General features: G+C 42.2%; 1 long non-coding RNA gene across 1 annotated transcript; it reads left to right on the top strand.

Moving 5' to 3' along the window:
- The first annotated feature begins 225 nt into the window (after positions 1 to 225).
- LOC145867100 (uncharacterized) lies at positions 226 to 1485 on the top strand. Its single transcript, XR_014383214.1, has 3 exons — positions 226 to 940; positions 1100 to 1135; positions 1244 to 1485. It is a non-coding gene; the product is annotated as an uncharacterized LOC145867100 (long non-coding RNA).
- The last annotated feature ends 13687 nt before the right edge of the window (positions 1486 to 15172 follow it).

Below are 15172 nucleotides of genomic sequence, written 5' to 3' on the forward strand. Positions count from 1 at the left end.
GTGTACTGCAAGGTTGGGTGACCAGGGTCATCTGGGACTGCCTCCTGGAGGAATTCAGGTGTGTGAAGGCTACCTGTGTCCTGCGTAACTTCATGAGGATGGACACGAGGACCAGGAGGGGATCTGCAGCTCGCCGCCGTGTGCCAGAGGAGGAGTCTGCTGCTCTGCAGGATGTTTCAAGGATGGGGTCCAACAACGCAGCAAGAGAGCCAATCCGTGTGCAGGAGATCTTCACCTCCTACTTCTTCAAAGAGGGTGCTGTTCCCTGACAACACCATAGACGTCACTATGCACAACCAAAAGCTCTTTTAAGAGCCATTCACATTGCAATAAGAGTATTCTTCCATTTACTGAGCTATGTCAACTGCAGTTATTCAATTCACAGTTTCTCTCCCTTTGATTTCTACTTCTCAGGTGAGGGTGCTGTTTAGGTAAGGGTGTGATGTCTGTGCAAAAACAAAACAGACTATTTTAAATCACCCATATTGAAAAAATGTAGAACAATTAGACACCCTATAACCCACACCTACACACTCATGTATCAATCTGATGGATTGTGTTGTGCAGTAAACAGGCTCAGGTGTATAACTGTGGCTCCTTCCACCTTCAAAGAATAGGCAAGAGGGCCAACCATGGAGAATAGTAAGACACTTCATTATTTCTATAACTACGCTGTATTGTTTGTCCTCGTGTGTCCGTTCATGTTTTTCAGCATAAAGTACTCTGCAGCCACTTAGTGTGGTGTGGACACCAGGTGAGGCCACACACAGATTCCTGTGAACACTGTCGCTTTAACTACCTTATTTTCTCAATAACAGTCTCTCTCCTTCACTTCATCCCTCTCTCCTCTTCTCCCTAAATCATCTAGGTTATATCAGCTGTGTCGGTGAACCCCTCCTGCATCTGAACTGGCTACATAGAGGGCACAGCATGAACAGAGGTGAGAGGTCACTTGGTCAGGTCAACAGGAAGTATTATTAAAGAGATGCTTTACATTGAAATACAGATAGAGATGCAGTAGTCCCAGAGTTAATGATCCCAGGTCAGTTTATATTATACAGGAAGTATTATTAAAGAGATGCTTTACATTGAAATACAGATGGAGATGCAGTAGTCCCAGAGTTAATGATCCAAGGTCAGTTTTTTATTTCACCTCCTGATTGATGACTAACAATGTTAGAATAAAATATAAAAACACAAGGTTTAAACATGCTCTCTCTCTCCATCTGTCTCTCGTCTGCAGATATGTTTTGATGTGAGAGGATGCCAACCCCCAGTCCCATCATCACCACCTCACCTGCTTTTAAGAACCTTTGGGCCGACGAGAGACACTATTATGTAATTGTGATGAACTGAGAGAATATTTATGTAGCACTGTGATTCATTAATCATGTGCTGCCTTCCCTGCTCCTATGTGCTTACCTCTTTCCCTTTCTGTCTTTTACACCTCTCTCACCACCTCCTCTTTCTTCCTCTGTTTTTATAATGCACAACAGATGTGCATTGAAGTACAGATTAAACTTGTATTTATAACCCTTGGATAATGAGCTTTTCAATAAAGCGTTTCACATTCTCTACTGGTTGAAAATGTAGTCTAATTTGATGAAATACTCCACCTATCCTGTGTTTATCAGATCAATGCAGATGAAGGGCATTAGATGTTGAGATGAACCAGTGTTAGAGTATTTACATGATGCATAGGAAGTGTAGTGTTCTGTTTTTTAACATTATATTTCTGTATATATGAATTAACTAGTTAAATCCTGTTTCTAGTCTATTAGTTACAATGTGTAACCATTGATGTCCCAGGACCAAGATTGGTAAACACTGTTGAAGTGTATAATTGTAATACATACATGCAGACACATTCAAAGACTGGAATTTGATACTCCTGGTATTGGATATGACTGAAAAATAATCTCAAAGACATTCATACCTAAACTGCACCTTTATTTGCCAAGGTAGAGTACATGATCAGTGAATATATTAAATGTACAGGCTACAATGTGGGGATCTCATGCATGGTAATAACTACAAGTATATACGACTTGCATCCTTGGCACAACATGATATTATATTCTACTCAATCCATAGGCTTCATTAATGTCATTCAGGCTGTTTTGAAGTTGATACAACTGGCTATGATAGCTGAGGTTCATAGGTTCTGAACTAATATGTATACCAAACGTTTGGGTCCATACACAGATCGGCTAGATAGCTAGCTACACATCCATAGGCATACAGGTATTTTAATCATCCACTGCACAATAAGCAAGAACATAGCTAGCTACGTTATTTCATCTATCTGCATGGCAAATATCAGCAAGGCAAGCTAACACAATTGTACATTCAATTTTCAGTAAATTCTTCAGCTGGCTAGATTCTATACATTCACTGTTTCACAAAACGACAGCCTGGTTTGCTGGTTGTTTCAGGAGTCCCTAAAACAACCAGAATGACAATTACATACTCATGTCACAACACCCATAATGCTAGTCAGCTAGCTGGCTAATGTTAGCTAGTCAGCTAGTTGGTTAATGTTAGCTAGTCAGCTAGCTGGTTATTGTTAGCTAGTCAGCTAGCTGGTTAATGTTAGCTAGTCAGCTAGCTGGCTAATGTTAGCTAGTCAGCTAGCTGGTTAATGTTAGCTAGTCAGCTAGCTGGTTAATGTTAGCTAGTCAGCTAGCTGTTTAATGTTAGCTAGTCCGTTAGCTGGCTAATGTTAGCTATTCAGCTAGCTGGCTAAATCGCGATTTTCGTAAATAAACTTTATGATAAGAAAAAGCATAATCGTTTGTCTCTACATTAACTAACATTTCTGTCAACTGTACATGTTTCTGCATGATTCGTTATGACGTTATAATCCCTTACATTTGCTTCCATCCTAGTATTTCTGTCCGCCATCTTTGATCCAGTTCAGTTCTGTGTAGGGGTTCCCCTCTCTCCTAGTATTTCTGTCCGCCATCTTTGATCCAGTTCAGTTCTGTGTAGGGGTATCCCTCTCTCCTAGTATTTCTGTCCTCCATCTTTGATCCAGTTCAGTTCTGTGTAGGGGTATCCCTCTCTCCTAGTGTTTCTGTCCGCCATCTTTGATCCAGTTCAGTTCTGTGTAGGGTTACGCCTCTCTCCTAGTATTTCTGTCCTCCATCTTTGATCCAGTTCAGTTCTGTGTAGGGGTATCCCTCTCTCCTAGTATTTCTGTCCTCCATCTTTGATCCAGTTCAGTTCTGTGTAGGGGTACCCCTCTCTCCTAGTATTTCTGTCCTCCATCTTTGATCCAGTTCAGTTCTGTGTAGGGGTATCCCTCTCTCCTAGTATTTCTGTCCGCCATCTTTGATCCAGTTCAGTTCTGTGTAGGGTTACGCCTCTCTCCTAGTATTTCTGTCCTCCATCTTTGATCCAGTTCAGTTCTGTGTAGGGGTATCCCTCTCTCCTAGTATTTCTGTCCGCCATCTTTGATCCAGTTCAGTTCTGTGTAGGGGTACCCCTCTCTCCTAGTATTGCTGAAGAAAGTAATGAATATTTTATGACCAGCGATGTCCCTTATTCCTACCCTTTAACTTTTTGTCTGACAAAATATACATTTTACTCAACTGCGTTACCCACTCCAGTCAGCAGATGGCGGTCTGGGAATTTAACGCGATGCTGTTGGTGTGACGTATAATGTAGTGGACGGAACTCTTCTTTCAACAGCAGCAACAGTTAGTCGGACACCACGGTAGCTTGCTAGACAAAATAGCCGAACAATAAAGCTCTTTAGACGCGTTAGTGTATATTAGCCACTGTGTTTTAAACCCTCTTCTGTCGTCTAGTTAGTTATCCGATTTAATTTCATATTTACGGTGTTGTTGTTATTATTCAGCTAGCAGGCTGGTTAAGTTAGCATTAGCCTAGCTAGCTAACATTCCCAACCATGCGGTCACTGATCTACTCTCCTGCTAAAGAAGAGAATATCACAGTAAAACAAGAAGTAGAGGGTGAGGCCGTTACTGTGAAAGAAGAAAAAGACGCGTTCAGAGTGAAAGAGGAGGAGGATGTTACAGTAAAAGAAGAGGAGGATGCAGTTTATGGAGTGAAAGATGAGGAGGAGATGACTGTTACATCGATAAAGGAGGAAACTGGACATCTGGGCCCGGTTTCCCAAACGCATCTTAAGGCGTCCAATGGTTCTAACGGTGAACTTAGCCATAAGATGGTTTTGAGAAACCGTTCCCTGATTAACACTAGTAAGTACTGTCTTAAAAACAGAGGCACAAACTCTGCAGTTGTTGAACTGATGTGTGGTGTTAAAGCGGAAATATGCAATAGCTACATCCATATTGTGACTTTTAAATTATTAATTTATAGCCATTGATTGTTGAAGAATATAACACATGCCTCATGAGCTTAGTTCACCAGTTTACCCAATCAGATCCCCAAATAAGCTTTTTTTACTCCAATGTCTAGAAACAATGTAAATCAACACTGTATAGCCTCAACATGGTTAAAACTATCATGTTGATATCATGGATGGTCAGTCCTTGCATCCATAGGTCTGTCTATGAATTTGAAAGTAGTTACATTTCTCCAACCCCCTAATCATCTTATTACCAAAACTGGTGGAATGACAGCTTTGTTATTGTATGAACTGCAGATTGCTGGGTTGTGTGGGTTTTTTCAACAGTAACAAAATGGCTGCCCAGAGGCTTGGTTTGGTAAACAGCTGAGGGATGGGGGAAGGAGGAGTGTAACCACTCAAATTTATTCATCCAGGATGTCATAATTATAGTTTAACCAGGTTTCTAGGCTATATAGTATATTCTAGAATTCATCCATTATGTCATAATGATAGTTTAACCAGGTTTCTAGGCTATATAGTATATTCTAGAATTCATCCATGATGTCATAATGATAGTTTAACCAGGTTTCTAGGCTATATAGTATATTCTAGAATTCATCCATGATGTCATAATGATAGTTTAACCAGGTTTCTAGGATATATAGTATATTCTAGAATTCATCCATGATGTCATAATGATAGTTTAACCAGGTTTCTAGGCTATATAGTATATTCTAGAATTCATCCATGATGTCATAATGATAGTTTAACCAGGTTTCTAGGATATATAGTATATTCTAGAATTCATCCAGGATGTCATAATGATAGTTTAACCAGGTTTCTAGGATATATAGTATATTCTAGAATTCATCCATGATGTCATAATGATAGTTTAACCAGGTTTCTAGGCTATATAGTATATTCTAGAATTCATCCATGATGTCATAATGATAGTTTAACCAGGTTTCTAGGATATATAGTATATTCTAGAATTCATCCATGATGTCATAATGATAGTTTAACCAGGTTTCTAGGATATATAGTATATTCTAGAATTCATCCATGATGTCATAATGATAGTTTAACCAGGTTTCTAGGATATATAGTATATTCTATAACTGCCAGTGTAGATTTCCTGTGGAGGCAAATTATTAGAGCTGTTAAGTCATTGTATAATATTCAGCCAATTGTTTTTCATGCCATCACATTAAAGGCAAGACATACCTAGATTCAATTACATTCATGAATTGGTTTGAAACCTTTGTTTTAAACCCTTCTCAAAATTGGTGCCTTGCCGGATTTGTAAAAAATGGATTGTCATGAAACTCTATTTTTTAAATGTATTTAAATGTAACCTTTATTTAACTAGGCAAGTCAGTTAAGAACAAATTCTTATTTACAATGACTGCCTACCCCGGACACCGCTGGGCCAATTGTGCGCCGCCCTATGGGACTCCAAATCACGGCCGGTAGTGATACAGCCTGGATTTGAACCAGGGTGTCTGTAGTGAAGCCTCAAGCACTGAGATGCAGTGTCCGCTGCGCCACTCGGGAGCCCCAAAATCATGTTCTAGTGCTGTCCCCAACTAAAATACATCTTGGTCATCCAAGAGTCATCTGTTCTTTCTACAAATCGCCCCATGTGTTTTTATAAAATCAACTGTATGTACTGAACTTGTCTGATGCTTTAAGCACGCTGTTTGATTAAATAATTTAAACACAAATGACTGGAGGGAGCCAGTCATCACTATAACCTGACTAGAGGGAGGGAGCCAGTCATCACTATAACCTGACTAGAGGGAGGGAGCCAGTCATCACTATAACCTGACTAGAGGGAGGGAGCCAGTCATCACTATAACCTGACTAGAGGGAGGGAGCCAGTCATCACTATAACCTGACTAGAGGGAGGGAGCCAGTCATCACTATAACCTGACTAGAGGGAGGGAGCCAGTCATCACTATAACCTGACTAGAGGGAGGGAGCCAGTCATCACTATAACCTGACTAGAGGGAGGGAGCCAGTCATCACTATAACCTGACTAGAGGGAGGGAGCCAGTCATCACTATAACCTGACTAGAGGGAGGGAGCCAGTCATCACTATAACCTGACTAGAGGGAGGGAGCCAGTCATCACTATAACCTGACTGGAGGGAGGGAGCCAGTCATCACTATAACCTGACTAGAGGGAGCCAGTCATCACTATAACCTGACTAGAGGGAGCCAGTCATCACTATAACCTGACTAGAGGGAGGGAGCCAGTCATCACTATAACCTGACTAGAGGGAAGGAGCCAGTCATCACTATAACCTGACTAGAGGGAGGGAGCCAGTCATCACTATAACCTGACTAGAGGGAGGGAGCCAGTCATCACTATAACCTGACTAGAGGGAGCCAGTCATCACTATAACCTGACTAGAGGGAGGGAGCCAGTCATCACTATAACCTGACTAGAGGGAGGGAGCCAGTCATCACTATAACCTGACTAGAGGGAGGGAGCCAGTCATCACTATAACCTGACTAGAGGGAGGGAGCCAGTCATCACTATAACCTGACTAGAGGGAGGGAGCCAGTCATCACTATAACCTGACTAGAGGGAGGGAGCCAGTCATCACTATAACCTGACTAGAGGGAGCGAGCCAGTCATCACTATAACCTGACTAGAGGGAGCCAGTCATCACTATAACCTGACTAGAGGGAGGGAGCCAGTCGTCAACATAACCTGACTAGAGGGAGCCAGTCATCACTATAACCTGACTAGAGGGAGCCAGTCATCACTATAACCTGACTAGAGGGAGCCAGTCATCACTATAACCTGACTAGAGGGAGGGAGCCAGTCGTCACTATAACCTGACTAGAGGGAGGGAGCCAGTCATCACTATAACCTGACTAGAGGGAGGGAGCCAGTCATCACTATAACCTGACTAGAGGGAGGGAGCCAGTCATCACTATAACCTGACTAGAGGGAGGGAGCCAGTCATCACTATAACCTGACTAGAGGGAGCCAGTCATCACTATAACCTGACTAGAGGGAGGGAGCCAGTCATCACTATAACCTGACTAGAGGGAGGGAGCCAGTCATCACTATAACCTGACTAGAGGGAGGGAGCCAGTCATCACTATAACCTGACTAGAGGGAGGGAGCCTGTCATCACTATAACCTGACTAGAGGGAGGGAGCCAGTCATCACTATAACCTGACTAGAGGGAGGGAGCCAGTCATCACTATAACCTGACTAGAGGGAGGGAGCCAGTCACCACTATAACCTGACTAGAGGGAGGGAGCCAGTCATCACTATAACCTGACTAGAGGGAGGGAGCCAGTCATCACTATAACCTGACTAGAGGGAGGGAGCCAGTCATCACTATAACCTGACTAGAGGGAGGGAGCCAGTCATCACTATAACCTGACTAGAGGGAGGGAGCCAGTCATCACTATAACCTGACTAGAGGGAGGGAGCCAGTCATCACTATAACCTGACTAGAGGGAGCCAGTCGTCACTATAACCTGACTAGAGGGAGGGAGCCAGTCATCACTATAACCTGACTAGAGGGAGGGAGCCAGTCATCACTATAACCTGACTAGAGGGAGCCAGTCATCACTATAACCTGACTAGAGGGAGCCAGTCATCACTATAACCTGACTAGAGGGAGCCAGTCATCACTATAACCTGACTAGAGGGAGCCAGTCATCACTATAACCTGACTAGAGGGAGGGAGCCAGTCGTCACTATAACCTGACTAGAGGGAGGGAGCCAGTCATCACTATAACCTGACTAGAGGGAGGGAGCCAGTCATCACTATAACCTGACTAGAGGGAGCCAGTCATCACTATAACCTGACTAGAGGGAGGGAGCCAGTCATCACTATAACCTGACTAGAGGGAGGGAGCCAGTCATCACTATAACCTGACTAGAGGGAGGGAGCCAGTCATCACTATAACCTGACTAGAGGGAGGGAGCCAGTCATCACTATAACCTGACTAGAGGGAGGGAGCCAGTCATCACTATAACCTGACTAGAGGGAGGGAGCCAGTCGTCACTATAACCTGACTAGAGGGAGCCAGTCATCACTATAACCTGACTAGAGGGAGGGAGCCAGTCATCACTATAACCTGACTAGAGGGAGGGAGCCAGTCATCACTATAACCTGACTAGAGGGAGGGAGCCAGTCATCACTATAACCTGACTAGAGGGAGCCAGTCATCACTATAACCTGACTAGAGGGAGGGAGCCAGTCATCACTATAACCTGACTAGAGGGAGGGAGCCAGTCATCACTATAACCTGACTAGAGGGAGGGAGCCAGTCATCACTATAACCTGACTAGAGGGAGGGAGCCAGTCATCACTATAACCTGACTAGAGGGAGGGAGCCAGTCATCACTATAACCTGACTAGAGGGAGGGAGCCAGTCATCACTATAACCTGACTAGAGGGAGGGAGCCAGTCGTCACTATAACCTGACTAGAGGGAGGGAGCCAGTCGTCACTATAACCTGACTAGAGGGAGCCAGTCATCACTATAACCTGACTAGAGGGAGGGAGCCAGTCATCACTATAACCTGACTAGAGGGAGCCAGTCATCACTATAACCTGACTAGAGGGAGCCAGTCATCACTATAATCTGACTAGAGGGAGGGAGCCAGTCATCACTATAACCTGACTAGAGGGAGGGAGCCAGTCATCACTATAACCTGACTAGAGGGAGCCGACCAGTTCTGAAAGCCTTTTGCCGTACCCTCATCCTACTCCTCTGGTGATGTAGACGTTATCCCAGGCCCTGTGTGTCCCCAGGCGCTCTCATTTGTTGACTTCTGTAACCGTAAAAGCCTTGGTTTCATGCATGTTAACATCAGAAGCCTCCTCCCTAAGTTTGTTTTACTCACTGCTTTAGCACACTCCGCCAACCTTGATGTCCTTGCCGTGTCTGAATCCTGGCTTTGGAAGGTCACCAAAAATTCTGAAATTTCCATCCCCAACTACAACATTTTCCATCAAAATGAGAGGAGTTGCAATCTACTGCAGAGATGGCCTGCAATGTTCTATCATACTTTCCAGGTCTAAGCCCAAACAGTTCAAGCTTCTAATTAAAAAAATGAATCTCTCCAGAAATAAGTCTCTCACTGTTGCCGCCTGTTACAGACCCCCCTCAGCTCCCAGCTGTGCCCTGGACACCATATGTGAATTGATTGGCTCCCATCTATCTTCAGAGTTTGTTCTGTTAGGTGACCTAAACTGGGATATGCTTAACCTCTCTAGGGGGTGTGGGACGCTACCGTCCCACATGGCCAACATCCAGTGAAATTGCAGAGCACCAAATTCAAAAACAGAAATACTCATTATAAGAATTCATAAAACATTCAAGTGTTATACATCGGTTTAAAGATTAACTTCTTGTTAATCAAACCACGGTGTCAGATTTCAAAAAGGCTTTACCGTGAAAGCATACCATGCGATTATCTGAGAACAGCGCCCAGCAGACAAATCATTACAAACAGTTACCAGCCAAGTAGAGGAGTTACACAAGTCAGAAATAGCGATAAAATGAATCACTTACTTTTGATGATCTTCATATCGTTGCAACTCACAAGACTCCCATTTACTCAATAAATGTTTGTTTTGTTCGATAAAGTCTCTCTTTATATCCAAAAACCTCCGTTTTGTTCATGCGTTTTGTTCAGTAATCCACAGGCTCAAAGGCAATCACAACAGCCAGACGAAAAATCCGAAAAGTATCAGTAAAGTTCGTAGAAACATGTCAAACGATGTTTATAATCAATCCTCAGGTTGTTTTTAGCCTAAATAATATATAACATTTCAACCGGACAATAACGTCGTCAATATAAAAGGTAAACAAGAAAGGTGCGCTCTCGGTCTCGCGCATGAAAAATCTCTGAGATACTGAATGGTCCACTCATTCAGAGTGGTCTTACACTCTCATTTTTCAGGATGCAAGCCTGAAACTATTTGTAAAGACTGTTGACATCTAGTGAAAGCCATAGGAAGTGCAATTTGAGACCTAAGTCAATGGAATCTGTATAGGCAATCAATGGAAAACTACAACAACAACAAATCCCACTTCCTGGATGTATTTTTCTCAGGTTTTCGCCTGTCATATCAGTTCTGTTATACTCACAGACATTATTTTAACAGTTTTGGAAACTTTAGAGTGTTTTCTATCCAAATCTACCAAGTTTACTTTGGCACGCTTTTCATCCGGAGGTGAAAACAGTGCCCCCTACCCTAGTGAGGTTAACACCCCGGCCGTCCTACAATTCAAGCTAGATGCCCTCAATCTCACACAAATTATCAAGGAACCCACCAGGTACAACCCCTAAATCTGTAAACATGGGTACCCTCATAGATATTATCCTGACCAACTTGCCCTCCAAATACACCTCTGCTGTTTTCAATCAGGATCTCAGCGATTACTGCCTCATCGCCTGCATCCGTTATGGGTTTGCGGTCAAACGGCCACCCCTCATCACTGTCAAATGCTCCCTAGAACACTTCTGCGAGCAGGCCTTTCTAATCGACCTGGTATACATATTCGTCGCCAAACCCAGTGGCTCCAGGTCATCTATAAGTCTTTGCTAGGCCGCCTTAACTCAGCTCACTGGTCACCATAGCAACACCCACCCATAGCACGCACTCCAGGAGGTATATCTCACTGGTCATCCCCAAAGCCAACACCTACTTTGGCCGCATTTCCTTCCAGTTCTCTGCTGCCAATGACTGGAACGAATTGCAAAAATCGCTGAAGTTGGAGACTTATATCTCCCTCACTAACTTCAAGCATCAGCTATCTGAGCAGTTTACCGATCGCTGCAGCTGTACACAGCCCATCTGTAAATAGCCCATCCAACTGCCTACCTCATCCCCATGTTTTTATTTACGTTTTTTTGCTCTTTTGCACACCAGTATTTCTACTTGAACATCTATCACTCCAGTGCTAAATTGTAATTACTTCACTACTATGGTCTATTTATTGCCTTGCCTCCGTACTCCATTTGCACACACTGTATATAGATTTTTCTATTGTGTTATTGACTGTTCGTTTGTTTATCCCACGTGTAACTCTGTTGTTTTTGTCGCACTGCTTTGCTTTATCTTGGCCAGGTCACAGTTGTAAATGAGAACTTGTTCTCAACTGGCCTTCCTGGTTAAACAAAGGTGAAATCTTAACTTTATTGACAACACCCAAATGGATACTGTCATTAACGCGGTTCTTCAATAATTACACATAACTTATAATACTGTAGCAAATAATATATTAAACATTACATTCAAACGAGCCTTACAATTATAATCTAAAGTAGTGTGAAATGAACTCATAAGCAACCTGGTAATGGAGGTTACTTCCCTCAGTTACCCCCATTCACTTTCAGAATACATTGTGAAAAACTAAAATCTTTGCTCACCATTTTTGCTCCAGGCAGATATAGTACATCCATAACTATCGGTTTCCTCATTAGCAGGGAGGAGTTTCTGCAATCAAATTGCCCTCGTGCCGCAATTTTAGCAAACACAGAAAGGGGCCTATATTGGAGACCAAAAGTCGTCTGGCACACTGCTTAGAGGTTCAACAACATGAATATCTTATTTCTAGCCTACAATCATCAATGTTACTACTAATGTGAAAACAAGACAAAATATGACTCTTCTTGCTCATTATAACCTCTATGGGCTAGGCGGGACGAATTCGTCCCACCTACGTAACAGCCACTTGAAGCCTGTGGCGCGATTTTCAAAACCTTAAAAATCCTATTACTTCAATTTCTCAAACATATGACTATTTTACAGCTATTTAAAGACAAGACTCTCGTTAATCTAACCACACTGTCCGATTTCAAAAAGGCTTTACAACGAAAGCAAAACATTAGATTATGTCAGCAGAGTACCAAGCCAGAAATAATCAGACACCCATTTTTCAAGCTAGCATATAATGTCACAAAAACCCAGAAGACAGCTAAATGCAGCACTAACCTTTGATGATCTTCATCAGATGACAACCCTAGGACATTATGTTATACAATACATGCATGTTTTGTTCAATCAAGTTCATATTTATATCAAAAAACAGCTTTTTACATTAGCATGTGATGTTCAGAACTAGCATACCCCCCCCCCCCCCCCCCCGCAAACTTCCGGGGAATTCGCTAACATTTTACTAAATTACTCACGATAAACGTTCACAAAAAGCATAACAATTATTTTAAGAATTATAGATACAGACCTCCTCTATGCACTCGATATGTCCGATTTTAAAATAGCTTGTCGGTGAAAGCACATTTTGCAATATTCTAAGTACATAGCCCAGGCATCACGGGCTAGCTATTTAGACACCCGGCAGGTTTAGCGCTCACCAATATCAGCTTTACTATTATAAAAGTTTGATTACCTTTTGTTGTCTTCGTCAGAATGCACTCCCAGGACTGCTACTTCAATAACAAATGTTGGTTTGGTCCAAAATAATCCATCGTTATATCCGAATAGCGGCGTTTTGTTCGTGCGTCCCAGACACTATCTGAAAGGGTAAATAAGGGTCGCACGCATGGCGCAATTCGTGACAAAAAAAATCTAAATATTCCATTACCGTACTTCGAAGCATGTCAACCGCTGTTTAAAATCCATTTTTATGCCATTTTTCTCGTAGAAAAGCGATAATATTCCGACCGGGAATGTCCATTTAGCTAAACTGAGGAAAGTAAACAAAGCTTTCGGTCGACGCGGGCACGAGCCTGAGTCTCACAGTACTGTAACCAGCCACTACCCAAACGAGCTACTTTTTTTTCAGCCAGAGCCTGCAAAGCCACGATTCAGCTTTTTACCGCCTTCTGCGACCCTATGGCAGCCGTAGGAAGTGTCACGGGACAGCTAAGATCCTCACTCTTCAATAAACAGAGACAAGAAGAACGACACCTTGTCAGACAGGCCACTTCCTGCATGAAACCTTCTCAGTTTTTTGCCTGCCAAATGAGTTCTGTTATACTCACAGACACCATTCAAACAGTTTTAGAAACTTTAGGGTGTTTTCTATCCATATGTAATAAGTATATGCATATTCTAGTTACTGGGTAGGAGTGGTAACCAGATTAAATCGGGTACGTTTTTTATCCAGCCGTGAAAATACTGCCCCCTAGCCATAACAGGTTAAGACAATTGTCAAATAATTTTAACATTCATTACAGATATCAATTGTTGTATAACATCATGGCTACGCTGTTGGCATCACCTTTTACAGTGGATTACCGCTGTTGTGGGCCTTTTAATCATCTGTCTGACTTTGTCATTCACACAGGAGAGAGACAGGACTATCGTGGATCCTCTGGGGAGCCTCAACAACCTCATGATGCTAACGAGGCAGAGAAGAGTCTCTGCAGATCAGAACACCTCAATAAACACCTGCAGAGATGCACAGGGAAGAGAACTCACTGCTGCTCTGACTGTGGGAAGAGATTTACTTCCTCATCAGGCATTAAAATTCATCAGAGAACACACACAGGAGAGAAACCTTATAGCTGTGGTCAATGTGGGAAGAGTTTTGGTCGATTTTGCAGTCTGACTCAACACCAGAGAATACACACAGGAGAGAAACCTTATAGCTGTGATCAATGTGGGAAGAGTTTTGGTCAATCTGGCCATCTGACTCTACACCAGAGAACACACACAGGAGAGAAACCTTATAGTTGTACTCAATGTAGAAAGAGTTTTGTAAAATCTACAGATCTGACAGTGCACCAGAGAATACACACAGGAGAGAAATCTTATAGCTGTGACTAGAGATAATCTGATAGAAGTACATACATGAAGGAGTTGTTTCATGATATCAATGAATTACAATGTAGAATGTTTTAACCTCTATGGGCTGCACTCCATCAACAGCAGGTGCATTTCAAGAGCGGCAAATTTGAATCCAAATAAATGTCAAAATTCAAATTTTTCAAACATACAACTATTTTACACCCTTTGAAAGATAAACATCTCCTTAATCTAACCACGTTTTACGATTTCAAAAAGGTTTTACGGTGAAAGCATAAATTTAGAGTATGTTAGGACAGTACATTTACAAGAGTTGTGTGTAATGTTTTGTCAAGTCAAAGACAGGGTCACCAAAACCATAAAACCAGCTAAAATGATGCACTAACCTTTTACAATCTCCATCAGATGACACTCCTAGGACATTATGTTAGACAATGCATGCATTTTTAGTTCTATCAAGTTCATATTTATATCCAAAAACAGCGTTTTACTATGGCATTGATGTTGAGGAAATCGTTTCCCTCCAATAACCGGCAGTCAAGTCAGCATCACAAATTAAATAATTAAAATTAGAAAACATTGGTAAAATATTATATTGTCATTTAAAGAATTATAGATTTACATCTCTTGAACGCAATCAACTTGCCAGATTTAAAAATAACCTTACTGGGAAATCACACTTTGCAATAATCTGAGCACTGCGCCCAGAAAAATACACGTTGCGATACAGACTAGACGTCATGTTGGGGAGATCTAAAATCGAAAATACTATGTAAATAATCCATTACCTTTGATTCTCTTCATCAGATGTCACTTCCAGGTATCACAGGTCCATAACGAATGTAGTTTTCTTCAAAAAAGCTCATCATTTATGTCCAAAAATCTCCGTCTTGTTAGCACATGATCTAAGCCCGCCGGACTTCACTTCATGAACGAGGGGAAAAAATATATTTACGTTCGTTCAAACATGTCAAATGTAAAGCATGTAGAACACAACTTTCACAGCAGGTGGCTGCCGTCTTTGACTCCCCCCAGGAGGGAGTGGGTCCTGTGAACAGACCTAAGGTGTCATCCTTTTCTCAATGTGGCCGTGAACCA

This window comes from Salmo salar, unplaced genomic scaffold, assembly GCF_965601325.2.
Source record: "Salmo salar unplaced genomic scaffold, fSalSal1 ptg000206l, whole genome shotgun sequence".
NCBI lineage: Eukaryota > Metazoa > Chordata > Actinopteri > Salmoniformes > Salmonidae > Salmo > Salmo salar.